General features: G+C 44.5%; 1 protein-coding gene across 50 annotated transcripts in view; it reads right to left on the reverse strand.

The window, feature by feature from the left end:
- The window catches only part of MAP7 (microtubule associated protein 7), a 149,702-nt gene that overhangs the window by 71,670 nt on the left and 60,666 nt on the right, over positions 1-17,366 (reverse strand). Inside the window, exon 1 of one of the 50 annotated variants that reach the window (XM_070559436.1) lies at positions 9,222-10,285. The exons of 47 other annotated variants lie outside the window; for them this stretch is intronic. The gene's annotated coding sequence lies outside the window, so the exon portion shown is untranslated. Of the gene's footprint in view, positions 1-9,221; positions 10,286-17,366 lie in introns of those variants that run through there. 2 more of the 50 variants (XM_070559430.1, XM_070559440.1) reach the window with 2 other exon arrangements.

Below are 17,366 nucleotides of genomic sequence, written 5' to 3' on the forward strand. Positions count from 1 at the left end.
AATCTCTTAAATAGTTACGACGCTCATCCTGGATAGAGGTGGGTCTAAGCCAGGACGCATGAGAGCTCAGAGTAACAACCAGACCCAGCATCAGGCGGATGCAGGATTTAAACCACAGACACTCCTCCAGTCTTCGAAGGAAAGAACAAGTGAGATTCAGAACATGTTGTTCTGCTCTCTCTTCTCTTGTCTTCCTACTAGACATGGCATTTTATTTACTCAATTTCTTTAATTTCCCACACTAAAAACGTCCCCAAACAGAGGATCTCAAGTTTTGGAACCTATCGAATATCTACATGTAGTAACAAATGAAAACAAAACAAACTAAAGGGAAGGGTCCCAGCCTGAGAAACGAGAAAGCAGCCCTTGAGTCCGGCCGACTCTCAGAAGCACAGACGACGTGAACAGGTGCCACTGCCTGCTGCGCATCAGGCCAGACCGAGCGGCTCTTCCCGGGGCAAAGCACTAATCGATACTTGGTTTACAGCCTGCAACTTACGATGGTCCTCCCTTATCCGTGGCTTCAGCTACTGGCGGTCAAGGGCGGGCCAAAAATATTAAATGGGAAATTTCAGAAATAAACAATTCATAAGATTTTAGTTGTGTGCCGTTCTGAGTATGGTGATGAAATCTCGAGCCATCCCCTTCCGTCCTGCCCAGCGCATGAATCTTCCCTTTGTCCAGAGGATCCACACTGTAGATGCCACCTGCTCGTGAGTCACTTGGTAGCCGTCTCGGTTATCAGATCGACTGCTGGGTATGGTACTGCTTGTGTGAAGTCACCCTTATTGTACTTAACAAGGGCCCTAAAGCCACATTTATTATCAGTTATCGATGTGAATCTCTTACTGTACCTAATTTATAAATTAAACTTTACCGTAGGTCTGTACGTATAGGCAAACACACAGTATATATGGGGTTCAGTACTCTCTGTGATTTCAGGCATCCACTGCAGGTCTCGGGACGCATGCCCCGCAGATAAGGGGCAGCTACCGCACATGCTCATTTTCCAATACGAATACTCATTTGAAGTACTCTACATTCTTTTCAAACAAGAGAATCCAATTACAAATTCTAAATATGCCTAAACTATAGGTCTTTCGGGGTCACAAAGAGCTAAGCCAAAACTAAGCTGATAAACTGACTCCTTTCTTCTAAGTTATTTTGGAATGCATTTTATGTGACCATTGCTTACTTGACAACCCCCCTTTGGGAGGGGGTGGGTGGAGAAACCAGAGGAGGGCGAGGGGACTGAGGGTAACCCTCGAGACAGCTCCGCCTGGAGCGGGGCACGAGTCCACCATCACCACGGAGAGCTGGGGGTACGGCGCTGACGCCAGCCAGGCTGCTCTCCTTCCGTCCCAGCGAGCACCGGCCTGGGCACTCGCCTGCCCTTGCTCCCCATCCTGCTCTTTATCCAAGGACCTGCTCCTACACAACCAGCTCTGCTTTCAAAATTCCAGCAGAGTCACTGTCAGGAAGGAAAACACGTAAAGAACTGAGCTTTCTAGTGAAATGGGAAGGAAACTCACTGTGGTCAGCGTCCCTCCAAACCTGCCACTTTCCCCTCACGTCCTGGGAACAGGCTGTGAACAACGCAGCAAGATGGTCCTTCCTAGTTTACAAACGAAGCCCAAGCCCAAGACGCCGTCAAACCTTGTTGTGACTTGACCGCCTTTGTTTCGTAGCAGTGAAAAAACTTAGAAAGTTTTCAAAATGGCGTGTGCGTTCTGTAAATAGCGTAAATAGCGAGGTAGGGAGAGAACGATACTGCCTTTGGTCTCCACAGAGACTAAGGAAGGTGCAAAACGGTGGGTGAGGACGGGGTAGAGAGAAAACCAGCTTTCAAAACAGAGTGAGCAATTTTAGGGTAGATCAGTGTACCATGAGTAGAGACGTTTAAAAAGCGTTGAACGAACAATTCTGAGCATCTTCTTTTCATAGAGATTCTATGACATTACTACGTAACAGGTTAAACAGGCCTTTGAGAGTCATCAGTTGCACATGCAATATGTTTATAATGTGAATACGTGGTCCAGCTTTCAAACAGCAAATTTATCAATGAACTTCTGGAACACAACCCACATATCACTGGGAATTGCTCTTTTTTTAAACACTACAATAGTCTAGCAAATAAGTATAAGGTCAGGGTCCTAGGTGATCATGTTTTAGAGCTAGATGAGAAAGGACATTCACTTAATATAAATGTATTAGCCACTTAGATTTTTAAAATACCTTGTCTTAGAAACAGCCATTCACATGTTCCTCAATTTAGTACTTTTGGATATGCTGTTCAACCTCCTATAGGCAAGATTTTCTGGCAGATAGGTTGAACTTGACTTTGTAAAGAAATACTCAGTAACAAGAATATGGCAACCACTGATGCCTGACAAAAATTCCATTTTTCATATGTCTAACAGGTGACGCTTTTCATCATCTGAAAACACGGGATGAACACTTACTCCACGTCAAAGCAGGAATGAGAGGAACACGAGGAACGGCTGGTACGTGTCTTTTAGTGAGGTGTGCGTCACACAAGGAAACACCTGCCTTCTCTAATGCAGCAAATCGATTTTAGAACATCTTAATCATAAAAAATGAATCGCATTCTGGACATTGGCCTTCAGAATGATCAAATTAATGTGCAACCACATTAAAAAACGGTTATTTGGGTCTTTGCATTCAATCATCAATCATACACAATTTTTTTCTGTATGCATATCTGCCCTCTACAGTAATACATCAGCCTCAGCTAAATGAGCACTAGGGACACGAAGGATAACTCCACTAGACATGGAGATAGACATAAACAAAGATGACCTTATCGTGCGTCATCGTCACTGTCAAGGCCGATTTGTAAATCCTGCACCTGGACTTGCACACGCTGGGCTAGACCAGGTCAGGACATCAGTCAGACAGGTGGACCTCTGAACCTCTTGGACACCTGAAATTTCACCTCTATATTCAGTAGGGTGATCTCTCCATAACAAAGGAAAATGTTTGCAATGACATACATCGTTATCAGAAACATTACTGCCTAGAGCAGAAATAATACAGAAGGCGTGTTCCATTATCTTTAGTTTCAGCACGGAATGGCCTCCCTGCCCTCTCCTCCCTCCCTCCACTGACTGGCTCTACGCGGTGTGGCCCACGTGGGAGGTCTCGCTGCTCCCCATCCGGTGAGATGTCCTGTGATGAGAGCCCAACAGGCCTCCCTCGGACTCCTAACTGAACTGGAGAAGGGAGGCCTGCACCGGAGAGAGCACCTCCACATTCACCCAGAGTGGAAGAGGGGCCGGCCTTCCCTGCCTCCACCCCAGAGCCCCTGGCCCACTCTGCAGAGATGCCCAGAAGACAAACAGCTTTGTTCCTCCGAACGTAGCTAGCTGAGGTATCGCCGTGCTGCACGGTCCTCCCCATCCTGCGAGCAGTTGCCTGAAACTCACTCTCCTCACAGCAGCCAGTACTGGCTCTGCTGCGGCTGGGGCTCTGCAAACACCGGCACTGACCGCGGCACACCGGTCTCAGGTCATCTGTGAAGTCTGCACGCGAGGACGACGGTTTCATCTAATTCTTCGGGACAAAGACGGAATTCACAGTCATTTCACAGGGCCTACAGTGAAACATCTGCTGGCAACATATTTAGTTCCACTGATCTGGAAGTTATTCTAAACCAGCTTTAAAAGTTTGTTGATTCTCATTTCATTAGGAAAAAAATCTTAGCCTTTTTATAAAACTCAACTTTAACAAAAAGTTTAGGCTGAATATAAAAGCTAGAAAAACTATCCTAATACTATGCAATGTTCAAAACGTTGATTATAAATCTATTTTAGGTTTAGATTATTATAAACCGTTTTAGATTACTTAACACCATGCTTCAAATCCTAGTTAGAAACGTCTGATTTCCTGCGTGCATCGTCCACCCCTCAGCGCCGGCCGCAGGCTTCGGCCTGCTCTCCACCCAGCGTCACGTGAACCTGGCAGGGACGGTGGCCTGAGGTGACGCTCACAGAATTAACACTACAGCACCAAAAACACACAACTGACACCATAAAACGGAAGACACAGACCGCTCATTAGAAAACCCACGCTTCAGAAAGGAAACAGGACAGCAGAACCGTTGGAGAGGAGAAGGGATGACGTGAGTAACGCTCACAGAAGCAATGAGGGCCGCGCCGTCCACCAGCCCCTCGGACCCAGGAGCACGTGCCAGAGGCTTCTCCACATCACATCTACCTCTGCAGTTGCCCTGCGAGGCTACGGAAACAGAGGGTGAGAAGGCAGAGCGGGTGGGGGCCAGGCTGGTGGTTTCCGCTCACCAGGCTGATCTTCCAGAAAAGGGTTAGATGAACTCAGTTGCTGGATGACCTGGAGAGTAACCGACACCCGGGCCTGGGGCCTGGGAGGAGACCTGCGGCTTTTCTGTTTCTTTTTTTTCTGATGAGAGAAAGCACGGAGAGGCCTCGCGCTTCTGACGGAGCGCCCTGACCCTAAGGAGAATTTCCGCACCCGCTCAGCGGGCCTCAAAGCGGGCACGCGTGCACCTGAGGAAGGCTCCCACAGCCTCGGCTTGGGACTCCTTTGGCAACGGTCAGGCTACATCCCTTCCCAGGATAATATTTTTAAGTACATAAATTAAAACATACAGCATTACAAAAAACACAACCATATTTAAGTTACATTAAAAGGTTGTGTCGATGGAAATAATCCATAACCAATCTATAAATCAAAACTGGGGTGAGTTTATTATGAGCCAGATCTGAGGACTAGGCTGGCCTGGGGTCTTTCTTCCCCGAGGAAGGAAGGGCACTGAAGAAGTGGGGTGTACAGGGTGGTTAAATACCATCTCAGAACTAACAGCATCCATCACACACGACAGGAAGGCCCCTTTCACAACAGTCACGAGATTGCCCAGCCAGCACAGCACAGCACAGCTATTCACACAGCAGGTAGCCCGTCTGCTGTCTTGAGCTGGGTGGTCATAGGGTGGTCACAGCAATCAATTCCTAGCCTAGGGAGACGCTTATCCTTAATGAAATGCCATGTGGGGGAAGTTGCATCTTTATCTTAAGGCCATTTGTTTTTGTCTTTGGGACATACCAAACGCTGAAAGCAGATGTACAATGCATGCCCACTGGCAACATCAGGCCCTTTTGGAAAAACAAGGTCAGGCCAAGTTAGTTTTACATCAAATGGCTTCCTCATGTGCTCCAATATATCCTCTTGCTTGCCATTTGTTTATCAGTTACGAAGATGTTAAAATGTTCACACTATGGAAATACATGCGCTTCCTCATTAACCCATTAAGTAACACCATGATTTCAGGGTCGTGACCAGTTTGCATCACCTCCTGAGACGTTGGAAACAAGTGTAGTGTGACACAGATATCTGACTTCTGTGGACGCTGACGCCACTGCAGGCTGTGGCTCACGCTCACACTCGTAATTAAAGGAAACATTCAACTTCCAGGAGAGGCGACCAGAAACACAGATGTGCTCACTTTCTCATCCAGTTTCACAGACTCCAGGTGAAGAACCCTCGAAGGAGCACACGCACGCAGAGGGACTTAGGGAATCAACCCTGGATTCCTTCCCAGAACCTTTCCACCCTGCATTTCACACGCCCTTCCCCACCGTCCCAGGACAGGTGTCGTAGTGCACCCTGCACGTTCCGCGGCTCCTGGCGCAGGTGCAAACGCCTCCGAAGCGCCACCAAAGGAACACGGAGAAGACTCTGCTCCCGAGGAGGAGAGCCAGGTGAGAGACTCTGGGGCAGGGCCTCGCTTCAGCAAGGGAAGGGACCAGGACACACCACCCTAAAAGACGCCGCTTTGGCATAGTGATTATTTTGAGCTGAAGGCAGATGAGAAACAGCAGACGCAAGAGGAGCTCTCTGCTCTCCCCCTTTCTGCCTAAAAGCTGGGCATAAATTTCCATTTGTAATGCAAGAAATTTCCATTTTAAAGGTGTTTCCTTTCCCATCCAGGAAAAGAATGGCTCATCACCAGAGACAACGTGAGTCTGCACAACAAACCTTAGTCCATAACCCTTACTTACCATTAGCTTCTCCCATATATTTACCTTCCCACAATTTATAGCCCCAGAAGCCCAAACCCCCTTTCCTTTGTCTAGTCACTTCTCCACAATTTATCACCCTTTGTTAAAATGGTACATAAGTCCCCGGGTTAAACACCTCTGTGGATTTTCACTTCTTTTCTATGAAGCCCCCATGCATATAAAAATATTAAGATCAAAGAAACATATGCTTTTTCTCCTGTTAATCTGTCTTTTGATAGTTTAATTTGCAGGCCCCAGTAAACCTACCTAAGAGAGTACAGAAAAAGTTTTCCTAATCCTACACATGTAAAAAGGTCTGCTTTGCCTGTTTGTCTATGCTGATGTATCAGTGTCATAGGGCACAAATTAATACGCTTATTTGCATTAAAAAGGAAGTCAGACTTTTTCTGTCAGAAAATCCAAGTATGATATGGCTGATTTGTTAAATCAATCAGGAGTTTTTTTGGATAAAACTGAATGAGCTAAATCTGTAGCTCCAAGGTTTTGATAAAAATGTATTTAAAGCATGCATACACCATGCAATTTTCTTTTTTTTTTTAAGATTTTATTTTTTCCTTTTTATCCCCAAAGCCCCCCAGTACATAGTTGTATATTCTTCATTGTGGGTTCTAGTTGTGGCATGTGGGATGCCGCCTCAGCGTGGCTCGATGAGCAGTGCCATGTCCACGCCTAGGATTCGAACCGACGAAACACTGGGCTGCCTGCAGCGGAGCGCGCGAACTTAACCACTCGGCCACGGGGCCAGCCCCAACAATTTGCTAAAATTATATCCTTGGAAATGATTTAAACTATTTTCAAATAAATAATTTTGGATTTCAATTTCTAAATCTATAAAGGGGCACGTGATTTTTCAGATTTCTTCTAGGAATCATGTAAGCAAAAATGTGTGAAGGCCGACCAAAGTTTCTTAGAGCGTGGTCCATGAGCCTCTTTCATCACAAACACAAGGGTATCTGCTGAAAGTGTAGATTTTTACACCCCACCCCAGACCTACAGAATTTGATCGGTAGGGTGAGATCTGAGAACCCCCACTTTGAACAAACATCATGGTTGCACTGGATTTATACCCAAGTGGAGGCCACTGCACTCTGTGCCTTTATACTCTTTATTGCTTTATGGTGAAATCTTCCAGAAATATAATAAAGTTTGAATCACTTTTTGGACCCACATTTAGTCATTTTTTAGACCCAGACCTTTGTTATAAGCTAAATTATATAAACTCAACACAGCTACTGATACTTATTCAGGATTTGTACGGCAGAGTCAATACAAAAACATCACTATTCTATACCACTAAAAATTAAGTGACGCATAAAAGTAAGAACCAACTCTTTATGCATCACTTAATTTTTAGTGGTATAGAACAGTGATGTTTTCCTTAATAAGTTCCTGAAAAAGGTGATAACGCTTCTGGATAAGCTGTCAACAAGCCCATCACAGATGAGGAGGCAAGTACTCCCTTTGTACAAACACGACCCCAACTGCATGATCTAATAATGGGCTCAGACAATGGGCCACTATCTAACTGCTGTCAGAAAGATGATGTAAAGCTCAGGCGTTTGCACTCCATGGGTACTTTATTAAGATTTCTAAAAAATTTCCTAGGCTAAAATTACATTAATCACGCTACTTGGAGCTTCAATTTACGGGCCTTGATGAATAAAAATTCAGCAAATGACCCAGTCTAAAATGATTCTGGAAGAAGTAAGTCTGGCCCTGCCCACTGGTACTTTGTAGAGGCAAGATGTGCTGGCTGCTCAAGCCAAGGGCTTCATTAGGTTGCTCAGTTTTCATGCATCAGGTCAACTCTACCCCAAGGGCAGCTGTTAGTTAAATCACGTGACTCCACTACTCACTGAACACAGAATGCATTCCAGAAACCTGACGAGGAGGACGACATCTTGCGCTCACTGTTACTCAAGAGAAAGCACAAGCTCGGCATCAAGAACCTATTTTTATAGGGCTAATTCTTGAAGATATTCTACACTCCACCCCTATAGCAAGTGAAACTAACAGAGAGCCGAGCAGCGAACCGTACTGTCCTCTGCAAAACCTGCTCTGGAGGTGAGTGCCCAGCTTCACCAAACCAGAACCACAGCCTGGAAAGCTGCTCTGTACGGTACACGCCAGAAGCTCCATCCGCTTCCACTGTTCTGATGCTCATTTCTACACTGAGCAACAGCTAAGGCTAAAAAAAACCCTGAAGTATTTATAGCATAACCAGGGTACTTTAGACTAAAACACACATCTCTCTCATACAGACACACCCCACAGAAACTAAAAGAAAAAATAAAACTAAAGATCTGTTTTCTTCAGAGCTTCTCTTGCTTTTTTTCAATGCAGTACAGATGTGTTTAAATATTTCAATTAAGATTTATACTTTATAATACATCTTTAAACTGTAAAAATTAAGGCAAAATCGAAATCTTCAAAGACTGGCTGAATAATCTTCATGGTTTTGAAAAAATACATAAATATTTGATGCTTTAAGAAAACGGATGGGCCGGTCCAGTGGCGCAGCGGTTAAGTGCACACGTTCCACTTTGGCGGCCTGGGGTTCACAGGTTTGGATCCCTAGTGCAGACATGGAACCGCTTGACAAGCCATGCTGTGGCAGGCATCTCATATATAAAACAGAGGAAGATGGGCACGGATGTGAGCTTAGGGCCAGTCTTTCTCAGCAAAAAGAGGAGGATTGGCGGCAGATGTTAGCTAGGGGCTGATCTTCCTCAAAAAAAAACACGAAAATTGAAAAAATATTATTCTTTTAATATCAATTTATCCTGAAAGTCATCACTCAAAACTTTTAAGCAATAACCTTCAAATAGTGCTATGCTAAAACACAATATTATTAAAAAAGAAAAAGAAAAAAGGATAGCAATGCTCTGGGGTCTGTGCTGGAAAATCTTTACATATAAGCTTAATTTGCAATAAGGTCCTTTTGGCAACATTATTATTTAAACCTTTGAATGAGGAGAGTCAAGCCTTTCAAAAGGCTATAATTGTTAAAGGACAATGAACTCTTACAAAGCATTCATGCCCATTCTACAAAATGGTGTTATAGCAACGCCTGACAGATACAAGATGCTGATTCTTTCAAACAGATGCTGAGAAAAGAAAACACAGCTACTAACGTTTTATTACCTTTAAAGATGTTCCATGGATGTTAGAACGACTGAAAGAATCCAGCCCCATCCACTGTTCCATCCGTCCACTGTTCAGAGCACCCGCACGCACCGCACCAGGTCGGCAGTGGGATACACAGCTGGGCAGAGGCAGGCACGGTCCTGCCCACATGGACTACAAGGATCTACGAGGATACAGGGACACAGGCCTCAGGAAGATGATGGCACCTCTGAAGGTTACAGGATAAAGTGGGATGAGGGCTTTGAAAGGGAGGACACAGCTCTGCGGAGGAGTACAAGAAAAGAACCTGAATAAATGTCACTGCTTAAAATTCCACGTGGCTTCTGTTAAACCTTTGTCCTTCTCACCAACACATTCAGGACACAACTCCAGGGGGAAAAATTCTGTAACTACTGTAGATACTGTTGTAAAAAAAATATTTACTTAATTTATACTGTATAAATCAGTATCTTAGGTCTTGAATTCATATCAATTTTCTTAAGAGGGGCTTTTTGAGATGGACATTTTTTTTCCCAAAGCAGCTGAATTTTCTCGGAAGAGGAGAGGCTAAATGGCATAAATCGATGTCCTGGTTTTTGAAGGTGACAGTAACACTAACACACAACTGCAGATGCACGGCGGTAAAAAGCTCTCTGTTCTTCTCATGGGTATAATTTCAAAACCTCCTGCTGGCTGTAAACCTTGTGTGCAACATCCAGCGTATTTTAACAAGGCTCAATAATTAATGAACATCCTACGTCATTAATTTATAATAAATCGAAGCTGCTTCAGAGTTTTCAAACACACTGAAGATTCCACCCAATGGCAATTAGCTGATGGCGACAGTCCTCAGACTCCCTGATGTGCATTTGTCACAGTACGCCTTCTGGAAACTCCAGGGACTGTCCGGGCAGTGAGTGTAAGGACTCTGGCAGCGGTGGGCCGTCTGACGATGTTCCCTAACGAGAATCTGCCATCAGAGCTGACGCTGGAAGAGAGAGACGCCCCCAACGAGCCACCGGCGGGAGGAAAATCTTATGATTATGGTTATTTTGGCCATCAGGATTCTCACCTCTTCTTTCCTATGGGACGAATTTTGGTGAATTAATTTGATTTTTTTAATCTTTATGCCCATATGGAGCAACCGGGTCAAAAATTTTGACCCAATTCAAAATTACACGAATTTTTTAAAAAAGGCACCAGACTGAAGACAGAGCTCCAGAGCACTCAGCCCAAACCGATTATTACTGGGACAACAAAGACAGACCACGTGATTTTACCTCTAAGTGTTCACTGAGAGAAGTTGTCTGTTTTCCAATGTCTTTTTTTACTTTTGTTTCCTCGTTTGTATGGGTATGCATGCGTGTATTTTTTAAAGGTTTTTGTTTGTTCGCTAGTTTTGAAACCATGGAAAATATCAGCAAAACTGTTGCCTTTCATTGCTCTGTCTCCATAATTAGTGTGTCAGCCTCTTGGTTCCCTCCCTGTCTAACTAGGTGCATGGAGCTCCAAGGATCTTCACAAACCGCCAGAAGCTCCACCAGCGGGTATCCAGCAGGGTGGCCCCAGCTCCAGGTCTCAGCCACAGATGCTGAGGCACACGCCCCTGCAGAGCCCACCCATCATGTGACGTCAGTCCCAGTGGCCATCAAACGCTAATTTGGACTTGGGGAGAACCGCTCACGAAGATTTAACCCCACCCAATGATCTATTCGCATTTTAGAAGGTATCTTCAGTTACCCCTCATCCAAAGGTCTACCCGGGATCGTTTGAGACGTTAGATGCAGCAGGGAGGAGGGACGCCTGGAGACCCGCCCCTGCTCTGATTCACGCCGCCCCTGCAGCCACCGCACAGCCATGAACTCTGGCACTAGCTTCACCTGTGGTTACAACTGTCCCTTTCTGGGTCCTGGGTCAGACAATCCCTCACTGTTCATCTAATGTGTACCCTGAGGAGGAACTAGACGTGTGCCTCCAAATGTAGCCCTAAAACCCTGAAAACACGTGGGGCAGAAAGCTGTACGTAGGTGTATTAAAACAGAGTGACAGGAGACTGGTGCGCTGGCAGGAAAGGAATTTAGCAATATTTGTCTACCACCATTAAAAGATTTAAAATTGTTGGCGCCACAGTCCCCTTTCTGAGACTCTATCTTCAGGAAATAATCTAACATATGGGAAAAGCCTTACACCAAAGATGCCCATGAGAGTGCCATGAAGGGCATCAGCAGATGCCACGCCAAAGGATGCACACTGGCATTAAGTATCAATGCACTGACGGCAGCTGAGAGCCAGCAGATGCAGGAAGAAGTCTCTGCTCACCTGCCTCATCTGCCGAAAACCAGGGCATAAATGTCCTTATGACAGTGTCCCCTCCCGTACCAGAAAGAGGAGACTGAGTCTCACCCCAGAGACAGAAGAGTCAGCACTGAGGTGGGTTCGCCTAGCACACCTTACACATTAACCCTTATCTTCCATCAGCCCTCTCTCTCTATTTCCTAGTTACTTGTCCCCAATTTATTGTCTCTTGAAGCCCGAACCCCCTTTCCTTGTTAGAATTGTATATAAGCCCCGCAGTGTAATCATGAGTTTCCCTTCTTTTCTGTGAACTCCTGTGCAGATAAAAGTCAATAAAAACTGTTTTTCTTGTTCATCCGTCCTTTCTTAGTTTAATTCACAGGCCCTCAGGGACTTAACCTAAAAGAGTGAAGGAAAAGTTTTTTCTTCCCAACAACCGCTTATATCCGTGAGAAATCACAAGCCGCTGCAGTCAACGGAGGGCAGGCCCTCATGGTCTGTTGTCTACCCAGTGAGGTCCCGGAAGTCAGGCAGCACCGTGCACAACGGCTCCTAATGTAGCCTTAATAAAGTAATTAGATTATAAATACACACTGCCACTGATAGGGAAGGCATGGAAACTGCTACTGCCACATTAGGGGGATGGGATTATGGGCGATTTTCTTTTCTGTTTTTGCCAAACTTTCAGTAATGCTATGTTATACACGATAATTTAAAATACTAAAAAATTTTAAGCAACATGTTTACAAAAAGATGATTGAAAAATAAACAGATATTTTTGTCACTAGACATAATTATCCCCCTAAGTCTTCACCAAAAACCAGATTACATATCATGCCATGCAAAAGGAAACCAGTCTGTCCTGTTGTTTTTCGTTTGCAAGTCTGTCTGATGTCTTCTAGGTACGATGGGTCTGCTGTCACACCCCAGCTCTCAAAATGAGCAAACTCACCATTTCCTGGGTTGGGACTTGCAGACTCCAGCCTCACCCACAATCAGGGGACCATTTAGCTCATCCCTCGCCGGGAGTTAGCTGTGCAAATGTGGTCTTACCGGTTGTCACGACACACACCACACCACACCAAAATCCAAGACCCATTTCAGCGTTTTCATAGAAAAAATTTAACTGCTTTAAGCTTACAGCACAATTAAAGAACACAGCCCTGCTCCAGACCCAAAGTAAACACACTTTTTCCGTTTCACACATTCTAAGGTGTGTGCAACAGGACTTACAATCCTGTTATGGCGACCATAAATACTTAGTTTTAGCAACAATAAACTCAGTTGCTATTGGTTTCAGATGGTATAATTTATATAAAAAGTCTAAAGCACTATACAAAATTGACACAATTGAGAGCTGCTTTAGTATAAGGGCCCCATCTAATTCCTAACACCCACTGTATACCTTTAAAAATATTTAACAAACTAAATATTTAAGAACATACTTAAGAATATGCCAAACTTAGAGCATTTGCTAACTAAGAGAATTCTCACATACAGATACAATTCATGGATGTAAACAGCTTTCGCTTAGTTCTTAATGATTTCACCTAACTTGAATCCAACAAAAATTCCTTAATGTCATACTTGTTTTATTTATTTATTTATTTATTTATTTTTTGAGGAAGATTATCCCTGAGCTAACATCTGCCAATCCTCCTCTTTTTGCTGAGGAAGACTGGCCCTGAGCTAACATCCGTGCCCATCCTCCTCTGCTTTCTATGTGGGACACCTACCACAGCATGGCATGTCAAGCGGTGCCATGTCTGCACCGGGATCTGAACTGGTGAACTCCGGGCCGCCGAAGCGGAACGTGCGAACTTAACCGCTGCGCCACGGGACTGGTCCCGACTTGTTTTATTTTTAACTTTGACCGTGACTGTTGGTAGTATTGATAGCACTCAATTATTAAATCACACTTAAATGCTTGCATATTTAAAATATATATTTTGATCATGGGAAGTAAATTATAAAATTCAAGTATTAAAGACAAGAATTCTTAATGTTATATAAAAATGTCAATCTCTAACCCAGTACTTTATAACCATTGTTACAGAAAAACATGAAAACCTTGCATTTTAATATTAGATCAAGCAAGGGAAAAGCTTAACTATTAACTATTACCCTCTTGGTCTTTCATCCTATGTTACTTGCTATTCAGGCAATGTTATTTTATTCTGTCTGAGATAAGATAGTAAGAATACATTTATATAACCAGATTATGATCCAGAAGTGGATTATGCCATTATCTTTTTAAAGAGGTTTTGTAGAAAAATATCTTCTAATTGAGAAGGATTCTTATACATTAAAAACCTAACCTAAGTTTTGAAATTGGCCTACAGTTCAGTTGAAGCTTATTTATTCCTGTCACCTTGAGGTTCTGATAAGAGAATGAGTTATATGGTCAAGATGGCACACCAGTGCTTGCAGTTCAGTACTGAAATCCAGATCAGAGACTTCACCTGACGAGGACAGCGGGATGTTCTGAGGAACGATGGAGGGCTTCCACGATTTGCCTCTTAGACTGCAGCTGTAAGTCTCGGAGCTTGAACGTCTCTAGTTGGGTGACAATACGTGTTGCTACCTTGATGCCTTTTTTGTTGATCTACATTTTCCCTGTTCTTCCATTCCATTTCATGGCTGGAACATCCCGCAGACTTTCTCTTTGAACGTGAGCCGCTCTGGCTGGACGGCAAGAAGATTCACTAACAGCAGGCGTCCCCAGAAGGGCAACCCTCACTTCCTGTTCTTGCTGGGCACCTGCCCGTGCTCCTCCCTTAGGAGGGTGGGAGTTGCGTTGTGGAGGGCGAGTTACGCTCCATTCAACCTCGCACCCCTGGGGCGCTCTCAGGAGGGTTAGCTGAGCAACCGATGGTACCTGAAACTAACTGCTCTGATGCTTGTTTCAAAGCCCACCCAATCTCAACCTCATCAGGCTCAGAAAAGTAAGTGATGGAAAAACCAGAGAACCACTTTCTCTAGGGAAATTGCTACCAGATTTTTACACAGAGAATAGTGGCTAATTGGTGCATTGTAAAAGTTTAGTCCCATGTCACTGAAAAAGCAAACCATACACCCAATGGTATTTATAAAGAATTAAAATCATAACCACAGGCACGGCTGCATTCACTGACCATCCACTGGGCTCCAGACTATACTCCCGCCCTCAGCACGTGGGTCCATTCTGTTTATTCCTCACTGGAGCCGGCCTGTTAGGTAACACCTTCCCCACGGGACAGAGATGGAAGCTGGGGCTCAAAAATGTTAAGAAATGTGTCTAACGTAAATGGCTAAATCATAAAGAAAATCCCCATCAATTTTACTTTAAAATCTAGTATCTTAACAACTATGCTACAGTGTTTCCTCAATTTCTTTTCCAAATATAGCATTAAAATTGTACCTTAGTCTTTCTACTGTTTTGCTGGGTTCTCCTCCAATTAATGACAGTTGACAAATATAGAATATATTTAAAGTCATAAAGCATTTAAATTATCATTCAGGGAAAGAACTTGCATTGTTTTCAGCATGTATGGATCTAAACCGCTTTCCTGCGAATAAACTCACCGACCATCCTAACTTGACGCTGGCAGGTGCGCCCGCGGCCGCCTTCCGGTGGGGACCTAGGCCCAGGGAGCATAAATGGGCTTTGCCTGTGGTCAGAGTCAGAGCTAAGCGTGGAAATCTGGTCTTCTGACTCTAATGTACAATGTTCTGTCTTCTTGATGGAGGTACAGATTCAATGTAACTCTGAGAATGGCCAGCCTTTCGTGAGAGGCGGTTTAACAAGATTCTTATCTTCTGAAAAATACGCTCAGGCAAAATTCCTGGTGAAGGAGCCTGAGGCCACCCAGCCGCCTGCGACCCTCACTGAGCCTGTGGGCGGAGCACTGCCCCGCCCAGCCCAGGGGAGGAGGGAGCCGAGGTGGCCTGTGACCTGGAATTTTATCACGGAATTATTTTGCTAGAGTGTTTAATTTAACTATTCTTCAGGGAAGTAATCTTTTGGCTTTCTGTTCTGCTTGGCACGTGGTTAATCATCTCTAACAGAAGAGGAACATTTCCTGCTGACTTTTTTTCCTTCTTCCAAAAGCTGGAACAAACCACTGGTGCTCTGTCAGCTGCAGGGTCATCAGCGTGTTCTAGGCCGTGAGACCCTGATTTTACGGGACACCGTCTCATTGCTTCTGTTACTCTGCGTGTTTCATCAGAGCAGGGGTAGCCTTTCCTCTGGGCCGTAGGGTTGAAGACCAGGGATCCATTCACTAACTGACAAGTTGACTAGGTGCCACCAGGCTGCCAGGCCCCGTGCAGGTGCCTGGGACACAGCAGTGAGCAAATCAGACAGAATCCCCTGGCCTCATCGTGCACCATTCTCATGTGGGAAACACACGTAAACGTTACCCAACAGCTGGTGACAAGTGACAAGGGGAGAAAAGGCCAAATACCCAGAGAGGGCAGTCTCATCCAGGGTCACTCCTACACCTGACACCTCCCCCCAGGGCAGCTTCTGTTCCCGCAGCCCCCAGACTCAGGACGGGCAGGGGCTGCAGGCTCAGGTGTGGAGAGCACAGCTCCTTCATCTCCACCCCAAATACAGTCCCGGTTTTCACGCCGACATTTTAGTTTAGGGAAACACGAAGCTGCTACGTTCTCTACTTTTGCCAGGTCTACTCAACATCAAATTAAAAGACGGAAATTGGAAAAGTAAGACCAAAATCCAGTGTCTTCAAAAAATGTAGTATTTTTAAACCACTTATTTAGAATTTTTTTTTTACCAATTATCTGGATGAAAAAGAAATTTCCCCTTCAATTTACAATTTATCTATTGGACATTTATCCAGTTTTCTCACTAACTTGCATTTCATTCCATTCAAGCAAACTTCCTTTATCACATTTACCTACAGCGCTATGGAACCCAGCACTTGTTACGCATCACTGTGTCTGATCCCAACGCTTGAGCACTCTGTGTAAGACGCACAGAGGTCTCCACCACACACTCACTCAGTACAGCACGGATCTGAAAGCGAGTTAACTGAACCAGCACATGTAACAGTAACACCGATGTTTTTCTGGGAAGCCAGGCAGAGGCAAGGCGTTCTACCTCTTCTTCAGTGCATGCACAGCCCTGCACGTTCGAGATCACTCCCACTGCACAGCGAGGATACCGAGGCACGTACAGAGATAAATAACGTGTCTGAAGTCACAGAGTGAGGACGCATCACAGCTCAAAGGCAGACTCAGATGCAGTTGCAAAGATTTTTCTAACACGCCACTCTGACTCCGTATTTCACCATGTAAAGTAACAAAGCAAACCACTTGTTCCCACCACAATCTGCCTCCTGATGGTTACTGGACACTGACATCATATATAACATACTTCTCTCCTAGATCAGATGCATTTTTATTATAAAATTTGAAAGTATTATTATCTACGAAAATGAAGACATTTAATATTTTAAAAGTGCAAATATTTAGTGAATAAAGCATCTTTATTACTCTTAAAAATTAAACTTGATAAGATATCTACATGAAGAAACTTCTAGAGTAGAAATACAGTGACAAAAACCTCTCTCCAAACGTAGTTCATGAGATCCAAAGCCTGCAGTTTTTTCTGTAAAGCCTGCGAGTCAGTGTTACACGCCATGAAGGGAAGGTACTCTGGTGAGCAAAGATGCAGGAGGAAAATGCAGGCAGTGTTTCTGATTTTAAAAACCCAAAACTACACAAAAAGCCAGGAGGCAGAAAAGAGGTCTTTCCCCACAGCACTCCCCACATACACCCTCCAAACAGAAAGCAGCAACTTCTCAAAGTCCCCGATCTGATCCAGGCACGAGAATGCTAAGAGCACGGAGAAATCCTCGCAAGACA

This window comes from Equus przewalskii, chromosome 9 (genome assembly GCF_037783145.1).
Source record: "Equus przewalskii isolate Varuska chromosome 9, EquPr2, whole genome shotgun sequence".
Lineage (NCBI taxonomy): Eukaryota > Metazoa > Chordata > Mammalia > Perissodactyla > Equidae > Equus > Equus przewalskii.